The sequence below is a fragment of the Chiloscyllium plagiosum genome, unplaced genomic scaffold, assembly GCF_037043375.1.
Source record: "Chiloscyllium plagiosum isolate Xiang-an unplaced genomic scaffold, Cpla_swu_hap1 HiC_scaffold_27, whole genome shotgun sequence".
NCBI lineage: Eukaryota > Metazoa > Chordata > Chondrichthyes > Orectolobiformes > Hemiscylliidae > Chiloscyllium > Chiloscyllium plagiosum.
In genome coordinates, this window is record NW_028270165.1 from 12,413,683 (window position 1) to 12,430,074 (window position 16,392).

At 46.3% G+C, this 16,392-nt stretch overlaps 1 non-coding gene across 1 annotated transcript; it reads left to right on the forward strand.

Moving 5' to 3' along the window:
• Nucleotides 1-15,408: 15,408 nt before the first annotated feature.
• On the forward strand, nucleotides 15,409-15,480 carry trnae-cuc (transfer RNA glutamic acid (anticodon CUC)). Its single transcript has one exon. It is a non-coding gene; the product is annotated as a tRNA-Glu (tRNA).
• Nucleotides 15,481-16,392: the final 912 nt, after the last annotated feature.

Consider the following 16,392-nt stretch of genomic DNA (forward strand, 5'->3'; position numbering starts at 1 on the left):
ATAAACGCGTGACGTCATTCCGCCGCAGCCTGAAGCCGTTCAGTCCATCATTTCCATGCGACTTTCTGTCACTTGTATCTCTCCGAGGCGATTCGCAATCGGTGATATGTGTCCTAACCATGGGAACTGTGTCTGTATGGTGATGCTGCTTTCGACATGCTGATCGTCCTGTCATTCACGTCTGAACCGGAGTGGGGAATTATTGCAGGGAATGAATACGACCGCAAATAATGTGGCTTTGCGGCTCAGTGGTTAACACTGCTGTCTCATAACGGTACCTGAATTCGATCCTACCCTTGTGCGGCTTGTTTGTGTGGAGTTTGTTCAATCCCTCGTGTCTGCGTGGGTTTCCTGAGGTGCTCCGGTTTCCTTCCACAGTCGAAAGATGTGCAGGTTAGGTGGACTGACCATGCTAAACTGCCCCATAGTGCCCAGAGGTCTGTAGGTTAGGCGCATTAATCAGAAGTAAATGTCGGGTCTGGGCGGGTTACTCTTCGGAGGGTTGATGAGGACTTGTTGAGCAGGAGGGCCTGTTTCCGCAGTGTATGTATTAGAATTCGAATTGTTTCTACTTCACTAGCCCGTTCCCATTTCAGAGAAGATGTGTTAGGATTCAGTTCAGAGCAGACTGGCGGAAAGCAATTCAAATCTCCACAAGCACTTCCCCTCAATTGTGTAAGTTGTGCCAGTGTTTAGTGACACATTCAGCTCAGATGCTCGAAGATTTGTGAAGCAGAAGCAAAGGCAAGATATAGAACAGAGTACCGTTGCAAAGGGAAGCAATAGCAGACGAGAGTTTCGATCGAGTGACATGAACCCAGCACCCTCCTGCTGCGCCCCTCTACTTTCCCACGCGGAGGGTTTTCCACAGGTCCATTCAACCTTTTGTCTGCAGTGTGGCATGCACGTTCGAGCCTGATGTCAAAGATCTCCACTGCTGTCGTGTAATATGCTGTTTCGCAGACGTATGGAGGCTGTGTAAATATAAACTTATTTCTAAATTCCCACACTCTGTTGATCGAACTGTGATTTCACTCTGAATCACAACATGTGTCACAGCGCAGACGGAGGCCATGTGGCCCACCTTCGATCTGCTGGTTCTACACTGTTAGTAAACGTGTGTCTCAATTCGTATTTCCGTGCCTTTTCCGTGTAAATCTGCACATCTGAACATGACCACCGAATTCCCTTTCGGGTCCATTGAATCTTCCTCTTTGTCAATGTCAGACAGGGATTTACTGACCCTAACCACTCCCTGTACGAAAACGTTCTTCCTAATGTCACTTTTACTTCTTTTCCTCCTGACTTTAAAACTCTGCCGAATCGTTGTGGATCCTTTCAGGCGTGGGAGCATTTTCACAACATTATTTCCTGTGTCGAGGCCTCTCATGATTTGCAAGGCTTCTGTTCTCCGTGGAGAGCAGTCCCAATTTTCCAATCTTGCTTCATTGCTGACATTCCTCAAGCACCGCATCTCTGGCAAGTCGGAGTAGTAGAAGACCCAAAGCGAGAATCATACCCCTAGACCAACGAGCTGGATACCAGGCGCACCCCATCGCCCGTACCCGCCCCACCTCTTGAACTAGCTGAGACTTTCTCAGTGTGAAATACATTTGAGAATGCTCTTAGAATTGCAAGCGGAAAACAGTTTCCAGAAAAGCTGCTTCTCATTCTGTCTCTTTGCTGCTGTTTGTCCCGTCCCCAGGAACCGGGCTCTCTCCACTGTCAGATAATTCAACCGTTTTGTTTCTAAACATTTTTCTGATACCCAGGTGGCTAGTGACAAGCACTGCGCTCCTCAACATAGGGTACAGAGAACAGGAGAAGACCACGAAGACCTCCACGAGTGTGTCACCTCAACTGTGCACATTGGGCCAGTGCATCCATGTGAAATATTTATGTTGATTTTTTTGGGAAGCAAATGAGGTGCAGAACAGAGCGCCCTAAGACAGGAAAGCTGCGAAAGACGACATTACGTGAATAGGAGAGAATATGACATGGCGGCTTTCAGGCACTAAAATAATGGAACTGTAGGTGGGGCTGGAGGGTATTCAAGTGGAAAATGAGGCGTTGTTCTTCCATCTGGAGCTGAGCTTTGCTGGAACACTGCTGCATGTCTGAGACTGAGATGTTGGCCAGGGAACAGGGTGGTGTGTTAACGTGGCGGGCAACCAGAAGCTCAGGGCCTTTTTTGCGGGCAGAATTGAGATGTTCTGCGAAACAGTCACACAGTTTATGCATCATGCTACGTTGGGGAAGCGACACTGTGAGCAGCGAATGCAGTAGACTAGGTTGTGGCAAGTGTGCAGGCAAAGTGCTGCTTGACCTGGCAGGTATGTTAGAGCCCTTGGATATTCAGGAGGGAGCAGGTAAATGGGCAGGTGTTTCACATTCGGCGGTTGCAGGGGAAAGTGCCTTGGGACTATGGGAAGTGGGTGTGGTTGTTGAGAGTGAAGGAAGAGTGGACCTGAGGTGTAAGCCCTGCCCATTTACCTCCTCTTTTACATAAATCGTGAAGTTGGAAGAAAGTTCCATAGAATGATTCAGTACCACGTGACTCATGAACTAATTTGTATTCATGTTCCGGGGCCAGCATCATTATTGTGTCACAGCAGCTGCAGGCCATCCTCGGGGGCTCGCCGTATGACGTCACGGTACGGCTGGAAGCCTCGGGACAGTTTATCAAGTAACCTCCCTGTGGGTCAGGGCAACCCTGCATCGGAAAGCACTGAGATAGTCAACCACTACCAGTTAACATGGGGAACACATCTCCACATTTCGCAGCCTCGAGGCAAACTTCCCGTCTTTCCACTTAAAGTTCAAGAGCACTCAAACCGACATTCCCCAGGTAAGTTTGGAAGAATTTTTTCCAGGTGTTCGCAAAGTATATCTATGAGCACTTTGTTAAAGTTTGAAGTTTGCAAGTGTTGAAATTTTGTGCTTTTGAGCGAAATCACAGTTCGAAAAAACAGAATGTGGGAATTTAGACAGAGTTTACATTTGCGCGTCGGCAATATGTCTGCTGGCGCGTGATGGGAGCATCACACAGAAGGGAAACCATCTCTCCTTTTCACTCAATGTCCTCTTTAGCAGCTTTCCCGTATAACGGCGCACTGTTCTGCACCTCGCCTCCTCATCTGCTTCCCAAAACACTTCGACATAAATATTTCACATTGATATACTGGCCCAATGTGCACAGTTGAGATGACACACTCGTGGAGGTCTGCGGGGTCTTCTCCTGTTCTCTGTTGAGGAGGGCAATGCTTGTCACTGGTCACTCAGGTGTCAGAGAAAAGTTTAGAAACAAAACGGCTTAATTTTCTGCCAGTAGAGAGGGGCCGGTTCCTGGAGACGGAACAAATGACAGCAGGGAGACAGAATGAGAAGCAGCTGTTCTGGAAATTCTTTGCCTGACCCCATTCAAAACAGACAACTTCACAACTGGAGGGAGAACAGCAAACAGACCGCCCCGGGGCGGGCTTGAAACATCAACCTTTAAATTAACAGCCGAACGCGCTGACCAATTGCGCCACAGAGGCAAGGAGCCACGCCCCCTTCCCCATCGCTTAGGGGAGGCTATGAGTGAATTCATAATTCAGCTTGCCCATCCGAGAATTGCAATTGTCGTCTATCAGTTTTCCTTTTCCTTGATAAAGCCACCATGCTGCAGAGTTCTGACGTTAACACGGACTTGCGCAGCAATGGAAACATTCACAACGTGAACAACCAAAGATAATCACCGTCACTGATTCCCTTCCACAGGCCCAACTTTGTGAAGCAGTGTCTTACACTGGCAAAGGAAACACCCTTGTCCACAGGTGCCTGCTTCATTTCGATCACGATTTCATGCCCCCTCACTGTTCTAGTCTCATTTCCAAACACTTTGCTCATAGCCTCAAAAGAAGTTCTGCGGGTATCTGCTTGTTCCACCCGAACAGGCAGTGGGTTGCAGATACCCACCAGTCCCAATGTGAGTGAAATTCTTTTCCCCCTCCACTGATTTGAATCTTGAAGAAGAAGCCGGGGAGCAAGCTCCCTTTCTTTTCGACGACATTTCTCATTTTGTACTTGGCAGGGTTCAAACCTGCGTGGGGAAACCGCAATGGATTTCAAGTCCATCGCATTAACCACTCGGCCCACGAAAAGAGACCCACACTGACAACTTCACTTCCCAGCTCTGTCTGCCTGTGGAGCTAAGAAAGAGTGAATCATCGCAGAGTTTGTTTGAATCGAATCACTTCACAGTGTTTAGAAAGGGTTAAATATCTGCACACGGTGTTTGCAGATATTTAGGTGTTTCATCCCAAAAGATGAAATGAACTTTCAGTTAAAAACAAAACTAGAAATTGCAGGAGGAACTCAGCAGGTCAGGCAACATCTGTGGAAAGAGAATCAGAGACAACATTTCAGGATTCTCTTTTCTCCGACAGGGACTGTCAAACCTGCCGAGTTTCTCTTTTTGTCTCGGCTTCTCAGCATCCGCAGTCCCTTCCATTAGACATTAATTCAACTCAGAAAACCCTTTGTGGAGAAGATTTCCGTTTGGGGAACATTTTCCTGTCCCCATTAAAAACGCACTGCTTCGAAGCCAAGCAAGAACAGCGAACATACCGCCCCTGGGTGGGCTGGAACCAACAACCTTACGGTGCACAGCCGAACGTGCTGACCAATTGCGCCACAGAAACAGGCAAAAGCATGAGCTGCGCCATCGCGTAGGGGAGGCTATTAGTGAATTCATAATTCAGCCTCCCCGCCTAGAATTACAATTGTCGTCTATCAGTTTTACTATTCCATAATAAAGCCTGGGAGATTTATTGTGGAGACACCGGGGACAGTCTGCAGACACATCCATGTCACAAGGAACTAGATTTCTTACTCCGGGGCCGTCGCCCTTCGAGCCTTTCAGTGTTTTGCCTGTTCCCGAGTTCTCTCATTGGCTCGGAGACGAGAAGGGATTTGAATTCCTGATGTGCAGGAACGACAATTCTTTCAATGTCTCAGATCAGTTCATGTTCCGAGAACATCGGAGTCAATCTCCCGGCCTCTTCAACAAGGGGACGGTGTCTGCACTGTCTCTGCTCAGTGGGACAGTTCATCTTTCATTCTCCTCTAAATACGCTTCCCTAATAGTTTCTAATGATTCACAAAGCTGGAGACTGGGATTTCTGTTTTGCTTCATGAACATTTTTACATTTCCCAACTGAGAATATTTTGCCAAAATCTCTTCCCAATTGTACCCCTTGCGTCATGTCCAGGGATGAGGAATTTCCATTTTGGGGAGACATTCCCAAGGTTGGGAATGTTCGCTTTGGAGCAAAGAAGGTTAACTGGAGATTTCTTGGGGCTGTTGGTAATGATGGGAGAAGAAACGGTGGGAATGGGCAGATTAATGATTAGAAGAACCAATTGCCACTGACCAGAGTCAGTTACCAGAGGACAGGGATTGAAGTTCTTGAATGAAAAGCAGCACTTGTGCCTAATAAACACAGAGAATACTGCAGGAAGCCAACAGGTCGAGCAGCCTCTGTGGAAAGGTAAACAGAGCTGACGTTGTGAGGCTGGAACGTTGTTTGTTCAGAACTCGAGTTTCCTGCATGGCAATAAATTCCCAGACATGAGAACATTCTTTTCTTTTTCCACAAAATTGAAAGCACTATCCCACCCCCTGTCACCCCTCTATTCTCACTCCGCTCAAACTAAATCTCCCGACGGTACTGATTCGGGATCTTACAGAGACCGAAAAGTAAAAACATCAAGGCAAACACCTCTGAATTTTGGATACCTCCACCTGAAAGTTAGTGTCTTTCACGACATCTAGGAGTGAGTAAGTTTGATTTTGGGAAGCAAAAAAAAGTGTCAATACAGGATGAAATTTCAATGCAGCTTCTTGAGAAACAACCAGACACGAAATGGTTAACATCTGGGGAGGTAGAAGTGGGGAGATGGGGGAAATGAGATATCAAGGCATTGGCACCGACACCAGACAGAAACTGAACATACAGGCATGGCAAACATTATGGGCAAGCCAGAGTCATAGAGATACACAGCACAAAAACAGGTCCTTCAGTCCAAATCATCCTTGCCAGATAGCCTAAATTAATCTCGTCTCATTTACCAGCACTTGGCCCATATCCCTCTGAACTCTTCCTATTCATATACCCATCCAGATGCCTTTTAAATGTTATAATTGGACCTACATCCACCACTTCCTCCGGCAGATCATTCCTTACACTTGCCTCCCTCACCCCAAACATATTACCCTCCTGTTCTGGACTTCTCCCATCCCAGGGAAATGACCTTGTCTATTTACCCTATCCAAGCTTCTCATGACTCAATAAATGTCTGTAAGGTCACCTCCTCAGCCTCTGGTATACCGGGGAAAACAGCTCAAGCACTGCGTTTACTTTTGGGTTCACACTCACTGAACCTTCCTCCCGTGTAAAACATTGTTTCCCTCCCCAACACTGTCCAGGGAAAAGCAAGGATTTCTGAGACTCTGGGGTTGGGGGAATGCCAAGTAGAATTCCTACAATGTGGAACACGCCATTCTGCCCAACAAGTCAACACTGACCATCCAAAGTGTAACCCATGCAGACACATTCCCCTATCCCATTACTCGACATTTACTGTACACTGTGGGCCCATTTCGTATGGTCACTTCAGCCAAAACTGCACGTTGTTAGATTTTAGAGGAAACCCACGCAGACACGGCAGGGAGAATGTGCAAACTCCATACAGACAGTCGCCCCAAGGCTGGAATTGAACGCGGATTCTTGGTGCTGTAATACAGTAATGCTAACCACTAATCCATCGTGCTACCTCCGTGCACAAAAAGAGGTGGGGATTGGGAACTTTGTTAATTGAATCACATAGTGGATTGTTGAGTAAGGTTAAATCTCACGGGATCCAGGGAGAGCTAACCAACTGGGTACAAAATTTAGAAGCGCATTGTTGTAGATACTGGAATCCTTCCTGAAAACAACAAATGCTGGAGATCACAGTGGGTCAGGCAGCGCTGTGCTACTGTATGACTGGATAGTGTGGATGTGGAGATGATGTTTCCACTAGGAGAAGGGTTGAAGATGCCAAGTCATTGAGAGCATTTAAGACAGAGATAGGTTCTTGATTAGGATGGGGTCAAGGGTTATGCGGAGAGGGCAGCAGAATGGGATGGAGAAACATATCAGCCATGATCGACTGGTGGAGCAGACTCGATGGGCCAAATGGCCTCATCCTGCTCCTGTGTATTATGGTCTTAAAGCTGGGCAGATATCTTAAGGGGTTCTCACAAACTATTTCAGAATCCTGAAGAGGAGTTGTTGGATTCGAAACTTTAACTTCGCTTTTTCTCCACATATGCTTCTCGTCCTGCTGAGTTTTTCCAGTGTTCTCAGTTTTTGTTTCAGATTTCCAGCATCCACAGTTCTTTGTCTTATTTATCACAGTCATTTCTTGCCCTTCCCAAGTGTCTGGAACTTCATCTCTCTGATCTACAAACTGTACACTTACCATAGAAATGACCACTACCTCCTTATTAGAGTAGATCCCTTTGTTGCAAAATGATTGTTCAATTCTGTGATCAGAATTATTGCCTTCGTAATTAATTACACCAGGGACTGTCAAGATCTGAGGCAAGAACACAACCAGATTATTTCAGACAGAACATTTATGTGATTTGAAGCATTTCCCTAATCCCTACTTTATCAGCATGTTGCTGGGAATGGAGGGTTTGAGTTAAGAAGAAGCTGGGACATTTTTCCAACGGAGCCTAGCAAATTGAGAGATAACTTAATAGAGATTTTTAAAATCAGAAGAGGTATAGATAAGGTGTCATTTCCAGGAGGCTCAGAATATTTTATTGCTCCAGAAGGTGTAAAAGGGGGTCAAAGCTTCAGCAGAAATCAAGCAGAGCTGAGAACAGACAACATCTAGCTCTGTGGGAACAGGGAGACCAGAGGACAGAGAAATCAGGACCTGAAATCCGAGCTGACACCAGACTACCATGTTATCAGTGCTTTGATTAGCAGTGCCCACCCTCTACCTTAACTGAGCTTCCCACTCGACGTGAATGCCACGCATGCCCTCGATATTCAGGATCCAATCCTTGTCATTCTGAAGCCATATTTCTGGAACGGGTCTCAGATCATAATTATTCTCTTCAACGTGTGCAGTCAATTAATTCGCTTTTGTTAGAATGCAGCACACATTCACATACTGAGCTTTTAGTTTTTTTTTGTGATGGTTAGAATCCAGTTTTGATTGCTAGTACATTTGTTCTCCTTGTCCCTTTCTATCATTCTCTGGTGTTTGGTTTCACATCACTACATTGCTCACTGGCCTTGATTTGGATTGGCCATGCTAAATTGCCCAGTGTCCAGGGATGTGCAGGTTAGGTGGGTGAGCCATGGGAAACGCGAGGTTATAGTTTCAAAGTAATAGAAGGAGTAGGCCATTTGGCCCATCGACCCTGCTCCGCCATTCATTAAAATCATGGCTGATCTATCAATCTTCTCAGCTCCTCCTAATTGCATTATCCCAACTACCCTAATTCCCGTACCACGCAAAAACCCATCCAACAGTGTCTTAATGAAGCTGCCTCTACTGTTTCCTTGAGCACAGAATTCCATAGATGTACCGCCCTCTGGGAAAAACAGCTCCTCCTCATCTCTGTCCGAAATCTCCTCCCCACTAATCTTGCAGCCTCCTCTCACCCACCAGCAGAAAAGACCTGATGGGGTGGTGATGGTGGAGTGTTTAGGAGGTGTGTCTGAGTGGTATGTTTTTGGAGGGCTCAGTGTGGACTTGATGACCTGAATGGCCTGCTTCCACACTGTAGGGATTCAATGATATACTGCAGCTATGTTTGCCCCAGATCACCTCACCCAGAATGTCCCATCTTCCACAAATCGAAAGACAATTCCCACCCTGCCCTCTTGTATGTGTGTTATCTAAATGCTTAATAATTTCTAGTGAATACAGCCCACACCTGCTTCTGCTGCCAGTAACCTTTACAATGCTGGTGAAACAATGCAATACCTGCAGTACGGAAAATCGTAAGGCTTCTAACGATACCAGTTACTGATGTACTGCACCTTCTGATTGACAGCATTGCAAATACAATGCTGGAGCCTGACAGGAATGAGCAGTTTAAAACAAATACCAACCTAACCCTTCACTAGGCTCCCCGCTCAGCACACTGTGCTTACTGCCGGGAAAACTTCAAACACTTCATGAAAATGCAATGAATTTCCACTTTCGAACAAAATCCTGGATGTACTCACTCACCAGCTCCTATCTCACAAATGGAAGATTTCTGCTCCTCGTAAGGGCAAAACATCTTTGAAAGCTGCTTCTGAAATTCCACTCTTCACAACGACACTTCTGCTTTCACCAAAGATCATTACAGTCATGCAGCACGGAAATAGACCCTTCGTCCAACTCGTCCGTGCCAACCAGAGATCCAAAATTAATCTCGTCCCATTTGCCAGCATTTGTCCCATAACCCTCTAAACCCTTCCGATTCATACATCCATCCAGATGCCTTTAAATATTGTAATTGTACCAGCCTCCACCATTTCCTCCGGCAGCTCGTTCCATAAACACATCACCCTCTGCATGAAAATGCTGCCCCTCAGGTCCCTTTAAAGTCTTCCCCCCTCATCTCAAACTTATACTCTCTACTTTAGGACTCCCATATCCTGGGAAAAAGATCTCCGTTATTCACCCTATACATGCACCTTATAAATTTCGAATGGTCACAGACGCTCCAGGGAATACAGCCCCAGCCTATTCAACCTCTCCCTGTAGCTCAAACCCTCCAACTCTGGCAACAACCTCCTAAATCTTTTTCGAACCCTTTCAAGTTTCACAACACCTTTCCGACAGCAGGGAAACCAGACTGAGTGCGGTATTCCAAAAGTGGCCTTTCCAATGTCCTGTGCAGCCACAACATTATCTCCAAACTCCGAGACTCAGTGTTCTGACCAATAAAGGAAAGCGTACCAGACGCCTTTCTTGCTATCCTATCTACTTGCAATTCCACTTTCAATGAATTGTGAACCTGCTTTCCAAGGTTTCTTTGTTCACCAACACTCCCCAGGAACTTACCATTAACCACATAGGTCCTGCCCTGATTTGCCTCATCAAAATGCAGCAGCTCATATTCGTCTCAATTAAACTCCATCCGCCACTCCTTGGCCGTTCGGCTCATCTGATCAATTATAATTTATATCAAACTTTCTTTCCTCTCTTATTCCCTAAAAGCTGAAAATCTCCATCCCACACACTGTCCCTCCATTCTCACTTTGTTGAACCTAATCCCTGCTGTCCTCATCCTGAAGGGTTTGGTTTATGCTGATTAACAGACCCACATTCAAGGGGTATCTAACTGAAACGGATAGAATATTGAACAGCCTGGACAGTGTGGACATTGGGAAGATGTTTTCATTGGGAGGAGAGACTCATACCCATGGGCATAGCCTCAGCATAAAGGGAGAATGGAGATTAGGAGAAATTTCTTTAGCCAGAAAGTGGTGAATCTATGGAATTCATTGTCACAGAAAGCTGTGGAGGTCAGATCACTGACTATGTTTATCACTGAGATAGAGCATCAAGGGTTGAGAGTTGCGGGGGAAAAACGGGAGAAAGGGGCTGAGAAACGTAACAGCCAGAATAAATTGGGAGCAGGAGTAGACCACTTGAGCTTTCCAACCTGCACCAGCATTGAACACTTCATAACTGGATATGAATATACCTACATCTCGGGTGGATAGGCTGGAACTTTTCTCACTGGAACATAGGAGATTGAGAGATGACCTTATAGAGGATTATAAAATCATGAGGGATACGGATGAGGTGAACAACAGGTGTCCTTTCCCTCAGGTGGGGGTTTCAAGATCAGGGAGCAAATATTTTGAGGTGAGTAGAGAAAGAGTTTATGAAGACAGGACAAGGATCGTTTTTGAAGAGAGTGGTCTGAGTGCAGAATGAATGTCCAGAAGATGTCATAGAATGTCCAGAAGAATGTCCTATTCATATACCTAACCAAATGCCTTTTAAATGTTGCAATCGTACTAGACTTCACCACTTCCTCTGGCAGTTCATTCAATAAACGTACAATCCTCTGCTTGAAAACGTTGCCCCTTAGATCTCTTTTGTATCTTTCCCCTCTAACGCTAAACCCATGCTGTCTCGTTCTGGACTCCCCCACCCCAGGTAAAAGACTTTGTCTATTTCTCCTATACATGCCCCTCATGATTTGATACATATACAGTTACAACGTTTAAAAGACATTTGGATAAGTACATGAATACGAAAGGTTCGAAGGTTTATGGGCCAAACACTGGTAGGTGGGACGAGTTTAGTTTGAGAACATACTCAGCATGGACTAATTGAATGAAGGGTCTGTTCAGTGCTGTCTGACTCTGTGACTGACCTGTACCGGTCTTAAAACCATTTTCTTACCTCCCCCCATAACCATCCACTTCTTTGTTGTTCAAAACTCAGATGAACTTAGCCTTGAATATGTTCAATGACCCCACTTCTGAACTCATTTCCTCTTCGTAATATACCACTTGCCTTGCTCATTGCCTGCTGCATCTTCCCGACGACTGGCATTGACTGGTGTGGAGGGACTCTGAGACCCCTTTGTACATCCATACATCATTCCTGATGAAGGGCGTGTGCCCGAAACGTTCACTGTCCTGCTCCTCAGATGCTGCCTGACCTGTTGTGCTTTTCCAGTGCCACATTGTTCGACTTTCACCTCTCGTCCTCACTTTCTCCACATTCCAATATATCACCATTTAAACAATGCACTGCTTTTTTTTTAAAACAGCAAAGGCTATAACTTCACATTGCGGCACTGCGCTTGCCATGTGTTTCCCAATTGAGACACAGACCTGGACCAACTTCAGGAAGAGGCAAAACACTGATTTCTGAACAAAAACCGTAGCACACTCAAAACGTCGGCTCTGTTTACCTTTCCACAGATGCTGCTCGACCCGTTGGCTTTCTGCAGTATTCGCTGTGTTTGTTCTACACAAATGCTGCTTTCCATTAAAGAACTTCAATCCCTGTCCTCTGGTAACTGACCCTCGTCAGTGGCAGTAGGTTCTTCTGATCATTAACCTGCCCATTCCCACCACTTCTGCTCCATCATTGCCAACAGCCCCTGGGAATCTCCAGTTAACCTTCTTTGCTCCAAAGAGAACATTCCCTAACTTGGGAAATGTCTCCACAAAGTTCAAATTCCTCATCCCTGGACATGATGCAAGTGTTACAATGGGGAAGAGTTTTGGGCAAAATATTGTCAGTTAGCAGATGGAAAAATGTTCAGGAAGTAAAACAGAAATCCCAGTCTCCAGCTTTGTGCATCTTTGGAAACTCTTTGGGAAGTGGAATTAGAGGAGAATGAAGGATGAACTGTTCGACTGAGCAGAGACAGTCCAGACACGTCCCCTTGTTTAAGAGGCCGGGAGATTCTCTGGACATGAACTGATCTGAGACATTGAAAGAATTCTCTGCACATCAGGAATTCAAACCCCTTCTCGGCCCGGGACCAATGAGAAAATTCGGGAAGAGGCAATACACTAAAAGGCTCGGAGGGCGATGACCCCGGTGTAGAAGGGCTAGTTCCTCGTGACATGGATGTGCCTGCAGATGGTGGGATCAGACTGTCCCCATGTCTCCATAATGAATGTCCCAGGCTTTATTATGGAAAAGTAAAACTGATAGAAGACAATGGTAATTCTGGGCGGGGCAGGTTGATTTATGAATTGAGTAGTAGCTTCCTCAAGGAGACGGTGCGAGAGCAGCCGGGGCCTGTTTTTGTGGCGCAATTGGTCATCGCGTTCGGCTTTTAACCGAAAGGCTGCTGGTTCCAGACCACCCAGAAATGGAGTGTTTGTTGTTCTCGCTCCTACCGCTTTCTTGGTTACGAAGGTCCGCGTTTTTAACGGCGTCAGGAAAATGTTTCCCAAACGGAAATCTTCTCCACTGCGGAAGCACAGAGGGGTTTCTGAATTGATTGAATTTCTTACATAAAGGACTGCGGATGCTGAGAGTCCGAGACAGAAAGAGGAACTATGGAGAAAGTCAGCAGGTTTGGCTGTACTTGGATGAGAAAAAACGTGTTCTGAAATGTCGTCTCTGACTCTCTTTCCAGAGATGCTGCCTGACCTGCTGAGTTGCTCCTGCAATATCTGTTTTTGTTTCTAACTGAACGTCCATTTCGTCTTTCGGGATGAAACACCCAGACTCGCCATTTGCAGATATTTAACCCTTTCGAAACCTGTGAAGTGATTGGATTCAAACAAACTCTGCAATGATTCACTCTTTCTCAGCTCCACAGACAGAGAGTCCTGGGAAATGAAGCTGTCAGTGTGGTTCTGTATTGGTGGACCGAGAGGTGAATGCGATGGACATGAAATCCATTGCAGAATCCCCACGCAGGTGTGAACCCTGCCGACTACAGTTGAGAACTGTCGTCAAAAGGAAAGGGAGATTGCTCCACGTTTTTTTTAAAGATGCAAATCAGTGGAGGGGTTGAAATATTCAATCATATTGGGACTTGTCGGGAATCTGCAACCCACTGCCTGTCAGGGTGGAACAAGCAGATACCCACAGAGCTGGTTTTGAGTCTGTGAGCCAAGTGTTTGGAAATGAGACGAGAACAGTGAGGGGCGTGAAGTCGTGATCGAAATGAAGCAGGCACCTGAGGATGAATTTTATTTGCCAGTGAAAGATACTGCTTCACAAAGTTGGGAGTATGGAAGGGAAGCAGCGACGGTGTTTATCTTTGGCTGTTCCTCTTATGAATATTCCCATTGTTGAGCATGTCCGTGTTAACGTCAGAATTCTGCAGCATGGCGGCGTCAGGTACGCACAGTGCCAGGGGCGCAATGGATGACGCATCTGACTCCACCTACCTGTTTGAAATGCAGCTCACAGCTTCTTCAAACACCCCAATTAATCTTTCTCATTGTCCTGAAGCCGGCATAAGGTTTGAATTCCTGATCTGCAGGAACGAGACTCTTTTCACTGTCTCGCGTCAGTAAGAGTCCCTGAGAACGTAAGAGTCCCTGAGAACATCAGAGTCCCGTCACAGCGCTGTCAGAGGAGGGGAAGCTGAAAGAGCCCCACACGCTGCTCACGGGCACATTTCACTTTCCCCAACTCACCGCCCCAACCACTGCGGCTCCTGGGAGTGGAAAGGGAACAAACATCAAAACCCAATCTCATATTTGTGAATCTTCCGAAAATAAGAAAACTGTTCATCCCTTCGGATCTTTCATCCTGGGCTGACAGGGGTGATTGTAAATGGCTGCCCAGTCAGGGACGATTCGTTTTGGTTGAAAAAATCTTCGTTATCTCATCCAAGCATTTCTTGCCACAGAGAACTGTGCGGCAGAGTTCATGTATATATTTCCTTATATGGTATTTTGTAAATAACATTCGTTTGCTGGTTGTTTGTATCGGGTATTTCAGGAACATTAGCCGCTATTCAAGTGTGTTGGTAGGTTTGTGGGCCACCATGATGCTGAGAGGTTTGAGTTGTCTGGACATCATTTAACAGATGTATTTAATATAAGGTCACGTGGCTAGGGTTTCTGCACACGCTGTGTCTGCTTGTGTCAATTTGTTGATGATAAATCGGCATACTGGGTTTATTGGGTCGGCAAAAGTGAGGACTGCAGATGCTGGAAGCCAGAGTTTAGATCAGAATGGAGCTGGAAAAGCACAGCCGGTCAGACAGCTTCCGAGGAGCAGGAAAATCGACGTTTCGGGCAAAAGCCCTTCATCAGGAATAGAGGTAGGACGCCTCCAGGGTGGAGAGATAAATTGGGTGTGGGGGGGGTGTGCTGGGGCGAAGGTAGCAAAGAGTAAAATAGCTGAATGGTGGTGGGGATTGAGGTGACAGGTCAGAGAGGAGGGTTTAGCGGATAGGTGGGAAGGGAGATTGGCAAGTAGGACAGGTCATGAGGTCAGTGCTGAGCTGGAAGGTTGGAACTGAGGTAAGGTGAGGGGAGGGGAAATGAGGAAACTGGTGAAGTCCACATTGATGCCGTGGGGTTGAAGTGTTCCGAGGCGGAAGATGAGGTGTCCTTCCTCCAGGCGTCGGGTGGGGAGGGAGCGGCGGTGAAGGCGGCCCAGGACCTGCATGTCCTCGGCATAGTGGGAGGGGGGTTTCAAATGTTGGGCAATAGAACGATGGGGTTGATTGGTGCTGGTGTCCCGGAGATGTGACTTGACTCTCCAGTCTCTCCGGGAAAATCGCATCGGGAAGAATGGGTACAAAAAATTACATTGGTGGATGAACGTGTGAAAGTCTTCATACTACCACAGCCTGGGTTCGATTCCTGGACAGCGAAACAATTTTCAGTAGAGCTACGAATATGCATCCGTGTCTCCCTGGTGTTCTAGTGTTTAGGATTCGGCGCTCTCACCGCCGCGGCCCGGGTTCGATTCCCGGTCAGGGAAGCAATCTTTAGCGTCTCGATTTGCCACCCATTCTTCTTAAATGCGCTGTACAGTTATTTATTGATCTTCATAGTTCCTGGGTGCTGCAGTGTGCAGTGGCTCATTGAAATAGTGTCCTGATTCAGATGTGTTTTTATGTGTAGTGATGATTGCTTCTGTCGTGAAGTACTTGGTTTGAGTGCGATGTTTTCCTGTAGACGCTGTTTTGAATTTACCATTGACTGTTCGCTCTACTGTGACATCTAGAAATGTCACTTTGTTGTTGTTCTCCTCTTTTGAGAATTTTATGCCCGTAAGGATATTGTTGATGGTGTTGCAGGTTTCCTCTAATTTGTTTCATTTTTGATGACAAAAGTGTCATCGCTGTAGCGGACCCAAAGTTTGGGTTGGATCATTGGAAGGGCTGTTTGTTCGAGTCTCTGCATTATTGCTTCTGCTGGGAATCCTGATACTGGTGGTTTCATGGGTGTTTCGTTGATTTGTTTGTAGGGCTTGTTACTGAATATGAAGTGGGTGGGAAGGCACCCTTCCACCAAGTTGACAGTGCTAGCTTTGCTGATGAAGATGGTGCTGTGTTTGTGTCTTTGGTTCTTCGAGTAGTGTCTCCAGTTTTCTTTGGCCACGTTGATGTGAATGGATGTGAACAGAGCTGTGATGTCAAAGGACAACATTATTCCATCCTCTTCTATCTTGGTGTCTTTGCTGTTCAGGAATTCTTGGATGGAGTAAATGGAGTGGCGTGAATCTGCGACTTGGTGTTTTAGTCTTCAGTGGAGGCCTTTGACTAGTCTGTATTTTGGTGTTCCAAGTGGTGAGACAATGGGCCTGAGGGGAGCTCCTGGTTTGAAGAGGAGGAGAACAGCAACAAAGTGCCATTTTTAGATGTCACAGTAGAGCGAACAGTCAATGGGG